Source organism: Lissotriton vulgaris, chromosome 11 (genome assembly GCF_964263255.1).
Source record: "Lissotriton vulgaris chromosome 11, aLisVul1.2, whole genome shotgun sequence".
NCBI lineage: Eukaryota > Metazoa > Chordata > Amphibia > Caudata > Salamandridae > Lissotriton > Lissotriton vulgaris.
Window position 1 is genome coordinate 433,813,156 of NC_141699.1, and position 20,581 is coordinate 433,833,736.

The 20,581-nt window shown below is 44.7% G+C and overlaps 1 pseudogene; it reads right to left on the minus strand.

The window, feature by feature from the left end:
* Nucleotides 1-18,205: 18,205 nt before the first annotated feature.
* On the minus strand, nt 18,206-19,369 carry LOC147679956 (putative protein ZBED10P; annotated as a pseudogene).
* Nucleotides 19,370-20,581: the final 1,212 nt, after the last annotated feature.

Consider the following 20,581-nt stretch of genomic DNA (forward strand, 5'->3'; position numbering starts at 1 on the left):
GCCATTTTGCGAATAATCGATGATGTACCGGTCTCCTCTATGCATGTAGTGTTAGCCGTTTTTCCTTCTCTATCCTTATTAATACGCTATGTGTGTGCGATAAAGATATTTTGAGATCTTGTTGACTCAGTATCTACAGTGTAGCCTCTCAATTGGGCTGTTAGACCCCCTGTGTTTCGTGTGGTATACATTCAGTTGGTGCTGGGGATAAAATCAGGTGTGGGTCTTTTTAAATATATATCCCTTGGACCCTATTTTAAATGGTTTTGTTTAATCTGTTCTGGAGCAGCTGTCTGGCTGCGGGTCCGACTATATAACCATACGATTAGATGGTTCTTTGACAGTTACCCGCTGTGGAACTGTTACATAGTATTGAGAGTCGGTCGACCCCCGACCTTAGTGGTGATTGAGACTCGATTTCTCAGTTGTTCGTTTTTGACACCTTTTTCACAAACTAGTTTTTTCACAAACTAGTTTTATCAACACTAAAATGGCAGAAATTAGTGGTATTGCGTATGATGATGCCATATATCATTCTATATTGGATAGTATGCCCAGTGTCTTGAACATACCTTCAACAGCCATTCCTAGTACAGGAGATGATTGGGCCAAAGTTATGGTTTTAAAAAAGACACATGCGCGAACCTTGGTCCATGGAATAACCATGGCAGAATATTTGAGGGCTAGTTGCGCACCGCCTGGTGTAGTGGTCTCCAATGCCCCTCGACTATTCTTACAAGATAAGATCTTCCTGAAAGATTGGTCGCTTATAGCATGGAGATGTACTAGAGACTGGCTAATATTGATCATTAGCACAGCAAAAAGAATAGCCGATACCATCTTGGTTGAAATACAGGTTTTAAAAGCAGCAATAAGAACAACAGTAACACCGATTCTGTTTAAAAAACAGCAGGACGATTCGAACAAAAACTCAGGTGAATTCAAGGAGACTATTCTGCAAACAAAATTAGATAAATTTAAAAAAGATTTGAGTAAATGGAAGCATAAACGTGTGTACCCCTATACGAGCGATACGTACACACCACCTGTATACAGAAACAATGGAAAACGTTAACTACTCTAGTTCAGGGTCTGACAGTAGTGATCCAGACAACACCAACACGGGCGCTCCTAGCTTTCCACAACGTGGGAGAGGTAGGGGGAAAAGACCCTACTCATATGGCAATCAACATATTGATCCATACCAGCAATGGTGGCCACCCACCCCTTGGGGTTTTCCACCGAACCAATAGCCTTACCCTGTACCTCCACCTCCGCCGAATTTCCAAGGGTTTCCAAATGCCTACAATTCTCATCATTTTTTAGGGTTTGGCCCACGCCAACCAAGAGGCAAAAGGCGAGCAGCACAAAACACAGTTGTACAAAGGGAAGACCAGACAGGCCCACATGCAGGTACACGGAGCCAAACTGCCAAGAACCAGAAAGCAGGCCCATCGAACAATCCCTCGTAGTCAACTTATCTAACAAGATACTAACTCCACTTAAAGAACAAGTACTGAATAAAGGCTTGGGTTTCGTCATGACGAATCATGGGGACCCATTCACTTTCCAATGCGAGTCAGTTTTTCATGAAACTTAGATTACACTATCTCTTCAAGGATCAGATTAATGCTGATTGCCACACAAACACCGGTCTTAGACCAAAATCTAAATTCCAGCCACCTATTCACACGGTTCCTCCACAGGTCTTAGCCTTTGAGCAAGCTGTTGCAGGTGATATTGCTTCACTGTGGAGCACAACAGTCAGGTCATTTAACAACCTTACCAAATCAGAACAAATGACACTGAAATCACTTTCAGAGGATCATTTAATAACTATAAAGCCTGCAGATAAGGGCGGCTCTATAGTTATTTTAAACACCACGGATTACCAGACTGAGTGCTATAGACAACTAAACAATAGACAGGCATACTCTCCCTTGTCTACAGATCCTACAGAAGAGGTGACTAAACAGATACAGGATATGGTTGAAGAAGCTTTATCTGAGGGTTGGATCACTCAAAGTGAGGCGACTTATTTGGTTGCTAAACACCCAACCACCCCTTATTTCTACCTTTTACCAAAGGTACACAAACCACAGAGGCCACCGCCTGGTAGGCCTATTATTTCAGGAATAGGGTCTCTCCTGGAGCCGTTGTCAACTTTTGTCGATTATTTTCTGCGGCCAATTGTACAGAAAATGCCTACATATGTGCAGGACACTAAAGATGTCTTGCGTGTCCTTGCAGAAATTGATTATGATAATGAAAGAGACCTCCTGGTCTCTTTCGATGTAGAATCACTGTATACTTCTATCCCTCAGGATGAGACTTTGGAAGTCGTAACATCCATCCTGAGGGATAGTATATGTGAAACTATAACCTGTGTACCATTTATAATGGCTTTGGCAACTATAGCCATGAAAATGAATTTCTTCAAGTATGAGGACAAGCTGTTTCTCCAGATCTCGTGCACGAGTATGGGCAGCGTTTTCGCGCCGAGCCTGGCGAATTTATACATGCACCAGTTCGAACAACAACACGTACTGACACCCACCAACCCCTTCCACACCTCTATTAGGTGGTGGAAGCATTATATTGACGACGTGTTGGTGGTGTGGAGAGGCACGGTGGATTCCGTCAATGAATTCCACCAATGGCTAAACAGTAGAAACCAGTTTCTTAAATTCACCATGGAAACAAATAAGGAAAGAATTGCATTCCTAGATCTGTCAATTATGTCACTACTGCAGTATTGCAGAGTGAACTGTATAAGAAACCTATGGCACGGAACTCACTCCTCCTTTACGAGAGCTACCACCCGAAGTCCCTGCGCCAGAATCTACCATATGGCCAGTTCCTAAGGGTTCGCAGGAACTGCTCCAATAGAGAGGACTTTGAGGTGCATGCTAGGAATCTCTGTGGACAATTGCGGGACAGACACTATCCAAATTCACTCATAAAAAGATCAAAAAAGAGAGCGGTTAACAACAATAGGGAGGCCCTCCTGGAAGCTCCAATCCCTAAACCACCTCTGACTAGACTCACTTTCGTGAGCACCTTCAATACTAGAAGCAATGCCATCCAGAAGATTGTCAAAAGACACTGGCGCCTTCTGAACCATGGGAGAGAGAAAATCGCGCAACCCTTGTTTGCGTTCAAAAGGGCAAGCAGCATTCGGGATCGACTTGTTCACACATGCCCAAAAGAGCTCCCTAGGAAACTTGGTGGAACACTGTGGAACCTTCCACCAGCTGTCGGGCATCACCCTTGCGGCACTTGCTCAGTCTGCCCTCAGACCAAACACACGAAGGAGATAGATATAGGCACCACGAGACCTTGGTTGCAGAGTAACTATAGTAATTGCAATAGTACCAATCTGATTTATATGCTGACATGTCCTTGCTCCACACGATATGTGGGTATGACGACTTGCAAAGTCCGCACCAGGATGTTGGAACACAAGAGTTCTTTTCGTTGTAAGAAAAACAACACTAAACATACGAGACATTTCCTGGAGCGTGCACATCTAGAAACGGACTTCCAATGGACTGTCCTGGAGAAGCCATATATACCCAGTCACATAAGTGATGTGTCGGGTTACCTTTTTAGAAAAGAGCAAAAATGGATTTATAAACTTCGGACAGATACAGGAGGATTAAATGATGATATTCCTTGGACCTCCCTGTAGCCTTGGCACTAGTGAGTAATAACTGGGATATACTGACTGTAATAGGGTGTGTCTATATAAACATGTTGTACATATTGATTCATGCCTGAATTACTTTGCTCACACTCTTCTCATAATATCACAAATGGTTTTGATTATGGGAGTTTTCTGACATACACTGGAGGGTGACATATAGCTATGCACAATCATTAGGATGGTTCCCACATTGTAAGATTTTGGAGCATCTGCATAGTTATGCCCATTGAATACACTCTGAGGCCACTCATGGCATACTACTTAGAGCACTTGCGTTCCCAAAACCAACATTGGAATATCACGGACCAATAGGTTACAGTCATCGCACTACAAAGATGTCCGAAATGACATCATTGGGCAGCTGTCATTGCCCAATGACTGGTACTTTTTTCAAAAACAACACATGGTCAATCGTGATTCTATGATATACAGGTCGGAGCCTTCAGAACTACAAAGATGGCCGATATGTTGTCATCGGGTAGTTCTGAGCGCATCTTCCCGCGTGATTTCGAGCGCTAAGTAGTGCGCTCTTGTTTCTAAGAAAACAAGCTCAACTAGGCTTACTTTGTAGAAAAATCGGCAGTGACTCACAACACTGGGGGCATTCTAACATCATATGCACGTGAGGAATAATCATGGTCCAATGATTAGCAGATTATAGTGTTAGGAACTACAAAGATGGCCGATATGACATCATATGGTAGTTCTGAGCACTTCCTCTCGCGAGATCTCGCGAGATTTTGAGCGTAAAGTAGTGCCCTTAGTTTTCTTATGAAAATAAAGACCAATAAGGCTTACTTCACAATAAATGTCTGATAATAGTGTCCTTGCCACTAAAATATACCAATTGAAGGGACACATGATAAGATTGCCACTATCTAGTATACATCTTAAAGGTGGAGGGATACTTCACTAACAAACCCTCACTAGACTACTTATACTAGCATCTCCTACAGATCGGTGCCTCCCCCAAGTCTCAGATGGGAGCTTGAGGTACCGACGGAAAGGTGAGCAGCTACCACAGAATATTTTTTGAATATTTTTAGCTATACTATGTTGTAAACTTTGGCAAATCACAGGTTTTGAAGATCAGTATGTTGTAAAATTCCTGAATAAGCATACAAAGGAGTTTTAATCTTCCTTAAAGTTTGGTGTCTTAGTCTAGTTTCTGGGTCATTTTGAGGCTTAGTACACTGAGTTTGGGGTGTTTATCTACCTCATATGTTTTGCCTCTAGATACAGGATATTTTCATTATAGGAATGATCATAGACAGGGTATAAACCGAAAAAATTTCTTTACACTACTTTGCCACATTCTTTTGTTTTCCCTATATCTTTGTAGTACGGGGCCTCTTAGTACCTGAGCAGTGTCCAGGTGAGGTGAGGTCTATTGCCCTACCACAAAGGGTAAGCATAAAAATTAATTTTCTGACACACATTATTGGTTGGCTTGGTGACACACTATGCACATGAGACTGATGCATCGAATACAGTACTAATGATATAACGTTTTCCTTCACAGAATTCACAGTAACCATTGTGAATCGGAGGGTTAATGTCCATGGTTGTTACAGGTTGTACCATTTCTAACCAGTTTTACTACAATTTGTTTTGGTGATGGTGGTGAATTCTATATTTCACTATTAGGAGTGCAACTATTATACGAGCAGAGGCCCTGACGAATGCCAAGGGATTAAATACCCGTTAGGCAGAAACATGTTGGCCCTTATGTAGACAGATAATTGTCACTGTCTTCTCTTGCACTGTTCTATTTTTTAATTAGGAGGCGTGTCCAGTCCGCAGAATAAAGTATTTAGAAGGAGGGCATTCCATCCTATTTTAAATCACTTTCTTGTCCGTTGCACTATTTCATCTTACTTTACCATCAAAAGATCAGTCATCATGGACGGTTTGTGTATTTGGTGGACCAAATCCTGATACAACAATAAGGTGCGGAGCTGAGTGTCCCACTGATCAGGGGACCAGCCTCATTTGCACATGGGTTTGGCCAAATGATAGGACTGATCATTGAGTCTAATTTGATGGAAACCCTTTACAATCTGTTGTGGATTAATCAGCCATTTTGCGAATAATCGATGATGTACCGGTCTCCTCTATGCATGTAGTGTTAGCCTTTTTTCCTTCTCTATCTCTATTAATACGCTATGTGTGTGCGATAAAGATATTTTGAGATCTTGTTGACTCAGTATCGACAGTGTAGCCTCTCAATTTGGCTGTTAGACCCCCTGTGTTTCGTGTGTTATACATTCAGTTGGTGCTGGGGATAAAATCAGGTGTGGGTCTTTAAAATATATATCCATTGGACCCTATTTTAAATGGTTTTGTATCATCTGGGCGTGGTGGAAAAAAATAAAATCAGAATTAAAGAAAAACTTCTATGAAGACTATTTCCACATTGTTTGTCTATTGGTTGTGTTGTTTGATTACATTCAGCATTTACTCTGTAAAAGGCGACGTGTGAACAGATACCTGTTGTATCAATTACTTTGATAACTTTATTTCGGTCTTAGACCATAAAAGTGCAATAAAATATGTACAAGCACAGTGTTAAAATATAAATACATCAAGTTAAAAAATTATTAAACAGTAGATATCAAAGTAATAGTTATAAATGAAAGCGGTCATCCCTTAGACCTTGTGGATTATTACAGATCTTCTCCTGCACATACCGAGAAGAAACCTGGAAACAGCGAAGACAATGGGGGGGTAGTATCATAAGTTAAGACTCTACGGGAGAGAGCACAGTGCCTAAAGTCCAAATTCTTGCAAAGTGGAATGATCCAACACTTCCTAATTTCGCCATATGCTGGGCAGAAAAAGAGGATGTGTATAATGTCTTCCCTATCATGATTGCAGGCAGGGCAGTTAGGTTTCGTCGCTTTGGCCCATCTTGAGGTAAATTCTCCGACTGGTAGGGAGCCATGTCTCAGTTGAATGTAGAGATTTCTTGCCAGTGGAGGTTGCAGCAAGTCCAAAAACGCCTCCATCCTGAATTCATCTTTGATTGTAAAAAACTCATTAGATAGTCTGCCCAGGGATTTAGAGGAATGTAGCTTTTTGAGGTTATACGCTTTAACGGCTGCCACCAGGACAGACCTTTGGGTCCTCAAACAGCTCTCCTCCGGTGTGTTCCAAAGTTGGGGAAGGCCGATTTGGTAGAGAAGGGACTTAACATGTGTTAGTCATGGTATGTTCTTGGTCTTTAACTGCCCCCAAATGTTTTTAAATTCTGTTCTAAACGGTTCCAGCTCTGGTACAGACCAGAACCTTCTCCAATAGAGTAAAGGTCGGGCAGCCGCAAGCTCAGTAATAGGTTCCAGACCCAAATCCAAACGTAGTGGGAGCAAAGGTGTGCTTTGCGGGAGATCAAACAAATGCTGCATGAAAGAATGTTCTGCTTTCATCAGGTTACATGTGTTAGTATGTCCCCAGAGCTCGGCTGCATATAAGGCTGCAGACCTGACCTGTATTTTATATATCTCTAGGACAGGGGTAACCGGTTTAAAGGATGAGGCACTGCAGAATCTGCCTATGCCACCCACTATCTGTGCTAATCTCAGGGAGGATTTAGAGACTTGCTGGTCCCAAATGAATTGTTCTGTCAGAGTCACTCCCAGGTATATGAACGTCTTAACTCTCTCAAGGGGGGTTCCGTTTAGTGTGGGGTTGGGGCGGGTGTGCCTCAGGGGGTTGAAGATCATAAACTTGGTTTTCTCCAAGTTGATCTCCAAGCCTCGCGTGGCGCAAAAAGATACAAACCCATCCAAAACCCGCTGGATGCCCGATGATGTCCGTGACAGCAACAAGGTGTCGTCCGCGAACATCAGAGCGGGCAACCTACCAGTGGCCAGGCGTGGTGCATCATTGTCCTTGACACAGTTAAGTCTGTCTATCAGGCCGTTAACATATAAGCTGAAGAGGGTAGGGGCTAGTACGCAGCCCTGACGTACTCCTCGTGTGACAGGGAAACGATCAGATAATTCTCCATTCTTCCCACACCTCACCTGGGCATAATTCCCAGTGTGAAGCCGGATTATGGAGTGCAGTAAGTAGGGAGTATCAATTATGTTTGGATCTCGGTCCTAATTGGAGGTTTAGGTTCTTCCTGCTATCTGGGGCAGCCTCAAAATAGTGGTTAGAAATTATAAATAACGTCACATACGGGAGGCGCCAGTTGTGGATCGACAATCAAAAAAAACCTGGTCCGTTATCTTCAAAATGTTATACTGTGTTTGCTACTTGCTGGTGTTACTGATGCTGGTATTACTGAGTGTCAACTTTCTGTTGAATTATTTTGACTTTATGTTAAAGACTATTGGCTACAGTATTTTTCTTTCTTTTTTCATAGATGCTACTCCAAAAAAGCTCACCCGTAAGGAGATGGCTGTCTGGGCCAGGGCCCGTAAGGTGGAGGCTATGTGTCGAGTATCGAAGGTTGTGGGCTCTGGAGCATGAGGAGCACAAAACTACAACAACCTCCAGTACATCCTCCTCCACTGCCCCCGGGTCTACCAGCCACAAGCCTCCAGCCAAACGGAGCCGTGGCCCGACAGCCTCCCGCCGCCGCCGCACAGCAGCAAAAACAACAGCTGCCCCCCCCAGAGCCTGGATGGTACGTCAGCGCCGCCTCAGAAAGAGAGTGGACTACCTGGAGCGGTTGGCTGAAAAACATCAGCGCCAGCTCCGGGACCTCCGCAAAGAGCTGCGGGACGTGCAGCACCAGCTGTCCAAACGCCACCGGAGGAAGTGACTGTCCCTTGCCGCTTTTTTAAAGACTGTTGGGGGGGGTGGGAATTGGGTTTTTGGGAAAGGATACTTTTTGATTTTTGGACATTGGTTTGGTTAGGGAGGGGGGTGAGTTGGAGTAATTTATTCTATTGTTGTGACACAACAACATCCATAATTTATATTTCTTAATAATTATATTTTTCATTCCAAAACACAGTATACACGCTCATATTATTTTGTGTGGGGGTTGGCGGTGGTTACTGGACGTTTGGTTTTTCAAACTTACCAGCATGAATGAAACATCTTGTCCTGAAATGTACCAAAATGCAAGTAACCAAGTTAGTCAATTCCGTAGCCCTACTACTGTACTTTACTAGTAGTACTGTCAGTCTCTGCTCTCCTCCCAACTTAGTCCTAGCCCATTATTCTACTACCTCCCCAATATGCTTATCTTACCTGTGATTTGCAAATCATGGTTGGTGAATATGGTTGGCTGTTGACTTGAATCCTCGACGGATGCAATATCATCGTTGTGCTGGTAGCAGTAGTGGTACACACTGGCAGTATCACCATATGAAAAAAAGAGGAAATTAAACATTGAGTGGCCTGAGCGTAGCATTAGAAACAATACAATAGATAGTACGGTACAGAACAGTGCCCTCAATTGTAGCCTAAGCAGTGCCAACGTAAGGTAAGCATTAATCATTTCATTGTTAACGTCGTGTAGGAGGAGCATGTTCTTATCAATCCACGATGGTGCACATGAACTTCTGGTTGCTTTGACCTTATCCTGCCCAGCAAGTGTGTGCAATTTATTGTTGTTGTCAGTCACACCTCAATGAAATACCACACAGCCCGGGGGAAGAGGGTTAGGGTTTGAAAATTGGATGGGAATGGGGCTTTTTGGGAAAGTTTGGTAGAGAGGAAAAAAAACACAGCATGGACAATCAAACAACAAATGAAGAGAAACAAATCTTTGGATTAGAAGATATTGATAAATTTTGAAAGGGACATAAAGGAAGTGCACTACTGCATGCCAGAAGTACTAAATGGATGGTTAGGTTACTGAAAAGTAGTACTACTACTTACTGCAACTTACTAGTAACTACGAAGAAACAAGTTGACAGTACAGGGCTGCAGTCATTATGCAATTTCACTTGCCTCTCTGCCCTCGGAGAGAATAAACACTTAGAACAATAAATTAGTGTGAAACATAGCAAAGATGTATCTAATTGATGGAGGGAGGGATGAATTTGAAGCAGAGATCAAACAAACGCACAGAGTCACACTCGTAAGTTCACAACAACATCATTTAAAAGATAAGGAGAATTTTGGATACTGTTACTGTTTTTTGTAGTTGTCCCGTTGAATTTGTGAAGCCGATGCATCCAGCCATTCCTCTTATTCGCGGTACTCCTTCATTCCATCGGATGCTCCGTCGATCAATCTTGGTGACCAGACACACGGTCCACTGCCTGCCTGATGCAGATCGCTAATTGTAAGCCTGAGTAGTACATCGATGGCACAGGGTAAAAGCCTGCCAGTAATTGATAAGGGTGGGCGTAGTTCGCGTAGCCGCACTCCGAGAAGCTACGCGAAGCCGTTCTCGCACTACGCGAGCTTCGCGAGCTTGCGTAGTAGCTTGCTGGTCCCGTTCGCGAGCCATTTTTCTTGCTCGGGAGCGTGTAGTGTGTGTTCGGGGCGCTGTCTGCGTGTTCGGGGGATTGTAGCGTGCGACCTTACCCATGTGGTGGGCTATGGGCGCGGCCATCTTGTTTTTTCAATTTTCCCGCCCGCCCGCGTCCCCTACTTCCTCTTCCGGGTCACGAATAATGCGTTCGCGCGGTGCACGTCTTGTTGGGGAACGCAACTACTTGTTCGCGCGTCCGAATGACGTTATCGCGTTCTCACAGTCGGGTTGGATTGTGCGGCCGGATTCCAAACATCGTAGCGAACGCGACCGGGAGAGAAAAGCGAGAAAGCGAACGCAGAACCACGGTAAGTCATTACCGCGCACGCAAGAATGCTATTGAGCGCGTGAGGAAGAAAAACTACTACGCTACGCTGTAGATTGCGAAGTAGGCGACAGCTTCGCGTGCTCCGCGAAGTGGGAAGTTGCCAAAACTTCGCAAACTCCGCGAACGGAGCGTAGTTCTCCGCCCAGGCCTAGTAATTGATGATGGAAAAATACAACAGTAAGTGTTAAAGACACCTCGGAGGAAAAAAAATGTAAGGCACGCTGTGTAGTGCAAAAATTAATTATACTATCACTTTCAGAGATGACAATCCCCAAAATCTAGAAAACCCCACATTACCCTCCCAAAAACGTGCAGAATACTGCTGCTACCTCACAGAGCCCTAATTTCAAATTGTGTCAAAACGCACTCAGAAAGTATGCCCAAAACCCCCCTTTCCCGCCATGGATTATGTTCAAACGACTTGCAATCAAAATTAGACATTACAACAAGTATTCCAAGACCCAACCGAGTCATAAAAATCTATAACCCCCGCCCAAATACATGCAATACAATACTGCTAACCCTAACGAGCCCTAAGTTAAGAATAGTGGCAAGCGCTTTCTTTAACTAGGCCAAATCCCCCCGTTCCCACCATGGATTTTCTTCAAACCACTTGTAACCAAGATTACACATTCCCACGAGTGCTGTAAGACCCCAGAACCCAGTTCCAAAAATCTGGAACACCCCCAAACACATGGAATACTGCTGCTAGTGCTAACCCTAACAAACCCTAAGTTACAAAAAGTGCCAAAAGGCTTTTCAGCATGGATTTTGTCCAAACGACTTTTATCCGGTATTAGACCTTCCCAGCAATGCCCCAAGACCCGCCAACCCACCCGCAAAAAAGCAGAACACCCCCAAACAGGCAAAAAGCAAAAATGGAAAATCTCATACTTACACTATTTTTCGGCCTTCTTTTAATTCTGTCCAAACGCGCTGTGCAGCTAGGCCATAACTCCCGTATTCCACCATGGATTTCCTGAAAAACCAATGCAATCAAAATTAGACTGTGCCAGCAGTGCTCCCAGACCCCAAAACCAACCCACAAACACCCGGAACCCCCCCAAACAGCACCTCAAAAACAAGCAAGTCAGCAAAAACGCAAAGAAATGTCGCCTCCGATTTTGTCCAAACCACTTTTATCCGGTATTAGACCTTCCCAGCAATGGCCCCAGAGCCGTCAACCCAGGCGGAAACAAGTAGAAGACCCCCAAACAGCCAAAAAGCAAAACTTCAAAAATGGGCACTAAGAAATTTTCAGTCAAATTTCCAGAATCACTCCACACGCGCTCTGCAGCTAGGACCTAACTCTCCTTTGCCACCATGGATTTTCTTCAAACCACTTGCAATCAAAAGTATCCATACCCAGCAGTGCTCCCAGACCCCGAAACCCACCCACAAACACCAGGAAGCCCCCCGAACAGGCCCCCGAAAACGCTAAATTGAGCGAAATGTCAGAAATTGCAAAAACTTTTTGCTCATGGATTTTGTTCAAACCACTTTTATCCGGTATTAGACCTTCCCAACAATGCCCCAAGACCCGCCAACCCACCCGCAAAAAAGCACAACACCCCCAAACAGGCAAAAAGCAAAAATGGAAAATCTCATACTTACAATATTTTTCGGCCTTCTTTCAGTTCTGTCCAAACGCGCTGTGCAGCTAGGCCATAACTCCAGTTTTCCACCATGGATTTCCTGAAAAACAAATGCAATCAAAATTAGACTGGGCCAGCAGTGCTCCCAGACCCCAAAACCCACCCACAAACACCCGGAACCCCCCCTAACAGCACCTAAAAAACAAGCAAGTCCGCAAAAACGCAAAAAAAAATTTGCCTCCGATTTTGTCCAAACCACTTTTATCCGGTATTAGACCTTCCCAGCAATGGCCCCAGAGCTGTCAACCCAGGTGGAAACAAGTAGAAGACCCCCAAACAGCCAAAAAGCAAAACTTCATATATGGGCACTTCGAAATTTTCAGGCAAATTTCCAGAATCACTCCGTGCGCGCTCTGCAGCTAGGCCCTAACTCCCCTTTTGCCACCATGGATTTTCTTCAAACCACTTGCAATCAAAAGTATCCATACCCAGCAGTGCTCCCAGAGCCCGAAACCCACCCACAAAACACCAGGAAGCCGCCCAAACAGGCCCCCGAAAACGCTAAATTGAGCGAAATGTCAGAAAATGCAAAAACGTTTTGCTCATGGATTTTGTTCAAACCACTTTTATCCGGTATTAGACCTCCCCAGCAATGCCCCAAGATCCTCCAACCCACCCGCAAAAAAGCACAACACCCCTAAACAGGCAAAAAGCAAAAATGGAAAATCTCATACTTACAACATTTTTCGGCCTTCTTTCAATTCTGTCCAAACGCGCTGTGCAGCTAGGCCATAACTCCTGTTTTCCACCATGGATTTCCTGAAAAAAAAATGCAATCAAAATTAGACTGTGCTAGCAGTGCTCCCAGACCCCAAAAAACCACCCACAAACACCCGGAACCCCCCTAAACAGCACCTCAAAAACAAGCAAGTCATCAAAAACACAAAAAAAGTTGCCTCCGATTTTGTCCAAACAACTTTTAACTGGTATTAGACCTTCCCAGCAATGGCCCCAGAGCCGTCAACCCAGGCGGAAACAAGTAGAAGACCCCCAAACAGCCAAAAAGCAAAACTTCAAAAATGGGCACTAAGAAATTTTCAGTCAAATTTCCAGAATCACTCCAGATGCGCTCTGCAGCTAGGCCCTAACTCTCCTTTGCCACCATGGATTTTCTTCAAACCACTTGCAATCAAAATTATCCATACCCAGCAGTGCTCCCAGACCCCGAAACCCACCCACAAACACCAGGAAGCCCCCCGAACAGGCCCCCGAAAACGCTAAATTGAGCGAAATGTCAGAAATTGCAAAAACCTATTGCTCATGGATTTTGTTCAAACCACTTTTATCCGGTATTAGACCTTCCCAACAATGCCTCAAGACCCGCCAACCCACCCGCAAAAAAGCACAACACCCCCAAACAGGTAAAAAGCAAAAATGGAAAATCTCATACTTACACTATTTTTCGGCCTTCTTTTAATTCTGTCCAAACGCGCTGTGCAGCTAGGCCATAACTCCCGTTTTCCACCATGGATTTCCTGAAAAAAAATGCAATCAAAATTAGACTGTGCCAGCAGTGCTCCCAGACCCCAAAAACCACCCACAAACACCCGGAACCCCCCTAAACAGCACCTCAAAAACAAGCAAGTCATCAAAAACGCAATAAAATGTTGCCTCCGATTTTGTCCAAACAACTTTTATCCGGTATTAGACCTTCCCAGCAATGGCCCCAGAGCCTTTAACCCAGGCGGAAAACAGTAGAAGACCCCCAAACAGCCAAAAAGCAAAACTTCAAAAATGGGCACTTAGAAATTTTCAGGCAAATTTCCAGAATCACTCCGCGCGCGCTCTGCAGCTAGGCCCTAACTCCCCTTCGCCACCATGGATTTTCTTCAAACCACTTGCAATCAAGAGTATCCATACCCAGGAGTTCTCCCAGACCCCGAAACCCACCCACAACCACCAGGAAGCCCCCTAAACAGGCCCCCAAAAACGCTAAAATGAGCAAAATGTCAGAAAATGTGAAAACTTTTAGCTCATGGATTTTGTCCAAACCACTTTTATCCGGTATTAGACCTTCCCAGCAATGCCCCAAGACCCGCCAACCCACCCGCAAAAAAGCACAACACCCCCAAACAGGCAAAAAGCAAAAATTGAAAATCTCATACTTACAATATTTTTCGGCCTTATTTCAATTCAGTCCAAACGCGCTGTGCAGCTAGGCCATAACTCCCGTTTTCCACCATGGATTTCCTGAAAAACAAATGCAATCAAAATTAGACTGTGCCAGCAGTGCTCCCAGACCCCAAAACACACCCACAAACACACGGAACCCCCCCTAACAGCACCTAAAAAACAAGCAAGTCCGCAAAAACGCAAAAAAAAATTTGCCTCCGAATTTGTCCAAACCACTTTTATCCGGTATTAGACCTTCCCAGCAATGGCCCCAGAGCTGTCAACCCAGGTGGAAACAAGTAGAAGACCCCCAAACAGCCAAAAAGCAAAACTTTATATATGGGCACTTCGAAATTTTCAGGCAAATTTCCAGAATCACTCCGTGCGCGCTCTGCAGCTAGGCCCTAACTCCCCTTTTGCCACCATGGATTTTCTTCAAACCACTTGCAATCAAAAGTATCCATACCCAGCAGTGCTCCTAGAGCCCGAAACCCACCCACCAAACACCAGGAAGCCGCCCCAAACAGGCCCCCGAAAACGCTAAATTGAGCGAAATGTCAGAAAATGCAAAAACGTTTTGCTCAAGGATTTTGTTCAAACCACTTTTATCCGGTATTAGACCTCCCCAGCAATGCCCCAAGATCCTCCAACCCACCCGCAAAAAAGCACAACACCCCTAAACAGGCAAAAAGCAAAAATGGAAAATCTCATACTTACAACATTTTTCGGCCTTCTTTCAATTCTGTCCAAACGCGCTGTGCAGCTAGGCCATAACTCCTGTTTTCCACCATGGATTTCCTGAAAAAAAATGCAATCAAAATTAGACTGTGCTAGCAGTGCTCCCAGACCCCAAAAACCACCCACAAACACCCGGAACCCCCCTAAACAGCACCTCAAAAACAAGCAAGTCATCAAAAACACAAAAAAAGTTGCCTCCGATTTTGTCCAAACAACTTTTATCCGGTAATAGACCTTCCCAGCAATGGCCCCAGAGCCGTCAACCCAGGCGGAAACAAGTAGAAGACCCCCAAACAGCCAAAAAGCAAAACTTCAAAAATGGGCACTAAGAAATTTTCAGTCAAATTTCCAGAATCACTCCACATGCGCTCTGCAGCTAGGCCCTAACTCTCCTTTGCCACCATGGATTTTCTTCAAACCACTTGCAATCAAAATTATCCATACCCAGCAGTGCTCCCAGACCCCGAAACCCACCCACAAACACCAGGAAGCCCCCCGAACAGGCCCCCGAAAACGCTAAATTGAGCAAAATGTCAGAAATTGCAAAAACTTTTTGCTCATGGATTTTGTTCAAACCACTTTTATCTGGTATTAGACCTTCCCAACAATGCCCCAAGACCCGCCAACCCACCCGCAAAAAAGCACAACACCCCCAAACAGGCAAAAAGCAAAAATGGAAAATCTCATACTTACAATATTTTTCGGCCTTCTTTCAGTTCTGTCCAAACGCGCTGTGCAGCTAGGCCATAACTCCAGTTTTCCACCATGGATTTCCTGAAAAACAAATGCAATCAAAATTAGACTGGGCCAGCAGTGCTCCCAGACCCCAAAACCCACCCACAAACACCCGGAACCCCCCCTAACAGCACCTAAAAAACAAGCAAGTCCGCAAAAACGCAAAAAAAAATTTGCCTCCGATTTTGTCCAAACCACTTTTATCCGGTATTAGACCTTCCCAGCAATGGCCCCAGAGCTGTTAACCCAGGTGGAAACAAGTAGAAGACCCCCAAACAGCCAAAAAGCAAAACTTCATATATGGGCACTTCGAAATTTTCAGGCAAATTTCCAGAATCACTCCGTGCGCGCTCTGCAGCTAGGCCCTAACTCCCCTTTTGCCACCATGGATTTTCCTCAAACCACTTGCAATCAAAAGTATCCATACCCAGCAGTGCTCCCAGAGCCCGAAACCCACCCACAAAACACCAGGAAGCCGCCCAAACAGGCCCCCGAAAACGCTAAATTGAGCGAAATGTCAGAAAATGCAAAAACGTTTTGCTCATGGATTTTGTTCAAACCACTTTTATCCAGTATTAGACCTCCCCAGCAATGCCCCAAGATCCTCCAACCCACCCGCAAAAAAGCACAACACCCCTAAACAGGCAAAAAGCAAAAATGGAAAATCTCATACTTACACTATTTTTCGGCCTTCTTTCAATTCTGTCCAAACGCGCTGTGCAGCTAGGCCATAACTCCTGTTTTCCACCATGGATTTCCTGAAAAAAAAATGCAATCAAAATTAGACTGTGCTAGCAGTGCTCCCAGACCCCAAAAACCACCCACAAACACCCGGAACCCCCCTAAACAGCACCTCAAAAACACGCAAGTCATCAAAAACGCAAAAAAATGTCGCCTCCGATTTTGTCCAAACAACTTTTATCCGGTATTAGACCTTCCCAGCAATGGCCCCAGAGCCTTTAACCCAGGCGGAAAACAGTAGAAGACCCCCAAACAGCCAAAAAGCAAAACTTCAAAAATGGGCACTTAGAAATTTTCAGGCAAATTTCCAGAATCACTCCGCGCGCGCTCTGCAGCTAGGCCCTAACTCCCCTTCGCCACCATGGATTTTCTTCAAACCACTTGCAATCTAAAGTATCCATAGCCAGGAGTTCTCCCAGACCCCGAAAACCACCCACAACCACCAGGAAGCCCCCCAAACAGGCCCCCAAAAACGCTAAAATGAGCAAAATGTCAGAAAATGTGAAAACTTTTAGCTCATGGATTTTGTCCAAACCACTTTTATCCGGTATTAGACCTTCCCTGCAATGCCCCAAGACCCGCCAACCCACCCGCAAAAAAGCACAACACCCCCAAACAGGCAAAAAGCAAAAATTGAAAATCTCATACTTACAATATTTTTCGGCCTTATTTCAATTCAGTCCAAACGCGCTGTGCAGCTAGGCCATAACTCCCGTTTTCCACCATGGATTTCCTAAAAAACAAATGCAATCAAAATTAGACTGTGCCAGCAGTGCTCCCAGACCCCAATACCCACCCACAAACACACGGAACCCCCCCAAACAGCACCTCAAAAACAAGCAAGTCAGCAAAAACGCAAAAAAAAATTTGCCTCCGATTTTCTGCAAACAAATTTTATCCGGTATTAGACCTTACCAGCAATGGCCCCAGAGCCGTCAACCCAGGCGGAAACAAGTAGAAGACCCCCAAACAGCCAAAAATCAAAACCTTAAAAAGTGAGACTTAGCAAATTTCGGCCCAACCTTGAATTCAGTCCAAATGCGCAGTGCAGCTAGGCACTAACTCCCGTTTTCCACCATGGATTTCCTGAAAAACAAATGAAATCAACATTAGACTGTGCCAGCAGTGCTCCCAGACCCTCCGACCCAGCACCGCAAATGTAGAACACACCCAAATAAACCCAAAAACCTGCAATACTGGTATATTGAAAACATGGCAAATTGCGCTGTTCACAAAAAACAAACAGCAATTGGTTTCAACAGAGACGGACAGCCATTGCTGTCCACTGCAACATGCCATCTTCTCATTATTCATTACCTGTTCTACTTTTTGTCCACATCTTTTTCGGAAAGTGAGGACCCACAGGGCAGACTCTCCTTTAAATTTCAGAAGTAGGTCTGTCAACAATCAGCATGCATGTAGTCAGTCAGTTATTTCAGTCCCACTTGAGGGGACTCGTCTACGAAGACAAAGTTTGTTTTTTCTCCATAATCCATCCATCTGCCTTGAGGGAAATGGATAGGGGGAGTCTGGAGGAGAAGGATAGAGGAGCATGATTGAGTTGTGAACTTGTGAACATCTGAATGCAGACTGCGGCACCTTCAAATCAATACGGAAGTTAAGATGAAGACAGTGCTGATGATGGACTTATTGTGATTAGTTGATTAGAGTTTTGTTGTGGTAAAAGTAGGAAAACAAAGAAAGACACACAGGAATAAAAGTGAATAAGTACGGAAAAAAGGAAGTAATTTTCAGTCCTCGTTGTCAGGGAAGCAGAGCTCGTCCTCCAAGTCTATGAATTGAGATGGGAGTAAGTCTGGTGACCGAGAAGAACTTCTATCGTCTTCGTCACCTAAGTCGGAGTCCTCTTCTTCCTACGCGCATTCACGTACTTTGTAATCGGGTGGTATGAAGTGCTGATTCATCTTGATTATTGTTAACCTCTCCACATTTTTGGGCAAAAGGCGGGTCCTTTTTGAAGTAACAATGGCACCAGCAGCACTGAAAACACGTTCAGAAGACATGCTTGCGAGTGGGCAAGACAAATAATTTAGAGCCAGGTTGGTGAATAGTTGCCATTTGGAGCTTTTCGTATACCAATATCCCAATGGGTTCTCATTATGACAGACCTCTGTTGGGTCATCCAGATAGGTCTGCACCACCGACTCAAGGTTCTCCAGGGTTGATCCACTTAGCGCACCATCTGCAAACTTTTTATCAGTGGACCGAGCTAACCCTTGCTGAGTTAGCCAATCCCCTTCCGACAATATTGGTTTGCGGCCTGGTGCAGGTGAGGATGATGATATGGTTGCTGGTGTCGTTAACGGCTGTGAGGGAAAGTGACTCCCTTCGGCCAAGCATTGAGAAGTGGACCTTGACGCCGGATGGCCTGCTGATTCAGTTGTACTTGTGCTGCCTCCTTGAATTTTCTGCCGATCTTTTTCAAACCGCCTGGCTGACCCAGCTAGCCAACGTTTGTACTTTGAAACATCTGCTTCATCAAAAGGAATGAATGATTTGCTGGCCACTGCCTTTTTGTACTGTGGATCAAGAATAGTGGCACAAATGTAATGTTGTTCTGTATGTATCTTTTTAAGTCTTTCATTGTCAAGGAGGCGGCATAATAACTTCTGCGCCTAACCATATACTTCTCGCTTTTCACCATCATCTCGGAACATTGAAGACACCTGCTTCAGTTGGTGCTCTAGCATGCGCAACAATGGGATAGCTTTGCTCAAAGAACAGTCCTCCCTGCTGACTTCACGCGTGAAGAGCTCAAAAGGGCGAAGCATGTCTGTCAGGCTTGCAATTAGCTTCCATTCCTCCAACTCTAGCATCAAGTCTTTGTGAGCAGCACCCAGTTTAAAGACAAACTCATGTCTTACCTCCCACTGCTCAGACAGACGCTCAAGCATGTAAAAGGTTGAGTTCCAACATTTTGCCACCTCCTGGATTAGTCCTTTTACTGGCAGTTTATGTTCATATTGAAGGCCCCTCAGCTGCTTCCGGGCCTTAAAAGAATGGTTGAAATGGATGCAAATGATTCGGCAGGTGGTCAGTACTTTGATGACTGGCTCTTCTGCTTTCAAGAAGGCTTGCACCACGATGTTAATATTGTGCGCCAAACACGGCACTCTGAAATAGCCACCGTCGTCGATGGCCTTAACTATATTACTGCCATTATCCGTGGAAACATAATCAACTGAGCGGTTTCTTGGATGCAGCCATTTTTTGACCTTCCTGTTAAACTCATCCAAAAGGTTAGGTGCAGTGTGAGATTTCTCCCTTGGCAAACATGCCTACTGTTGCATGTTTGCGAGTAGCTTTAAAAACTTGATCCATGTCAACATCCTAGTGTTTTAACTGTTTTTCGACCCCGGCAAAAGAGACCCAGTGTGCAGTGATGCACATGTAATCAAGGGCTTGGCAACTGGTCCACATGTCTGTTGTCATGTGGATAGTGTGAACAGCACTCTTCAGAATAGCTGCGCCAATAACCTCCAGCACATCTTGATGTAGTGCTGGAACAGCAACCCTTGCAAAATCAAACCTGCTAGGAACCTTCCATTTAGGGCAGACTGTTGCCACCAATTCACGAAAACCCACCCTTTCCACGAAAGAGAAAGGGAGAAGGTCCAGCGCTAGCATTTTAGCCAGCTTGGCGTTATACAGATGCACGGTTGGGTGGTTGCGTTCAAATGGCGGTTCCGACCAAAACATGCTGGTAATGGTGGGCTGGACCGTTTTACGTGATGATGATGATGATGATGATGATGATGATGCAGACTTGAAACCAGTTAGGCTCAGTGATTTAGTTTTTTGCATTGGAGTCTGTCCCACACTCTTAGTGGGCCTCATACATGTTGCAGGGGTAGAGGTTGTGGGCGCTACCACTGCAGTGCTGCTGCCAGGGGTACTGGGTGTACCAGAAAAAATGGCTTTCGCTTCTTCACTTCCCCCCTGCACAATCAGCCTCTCATCATCATCAGATGCAATATGAAGGGATACATTTGGATTTGTTTTGGCTTCCTCAATGTCACTTAGGCGCTTATACCACTGGATAGGGTGGTGTAGTTTGAGATGACCTTTCTGGACTCCGGTACCATAGTTGGAACCAAGCTTACCCC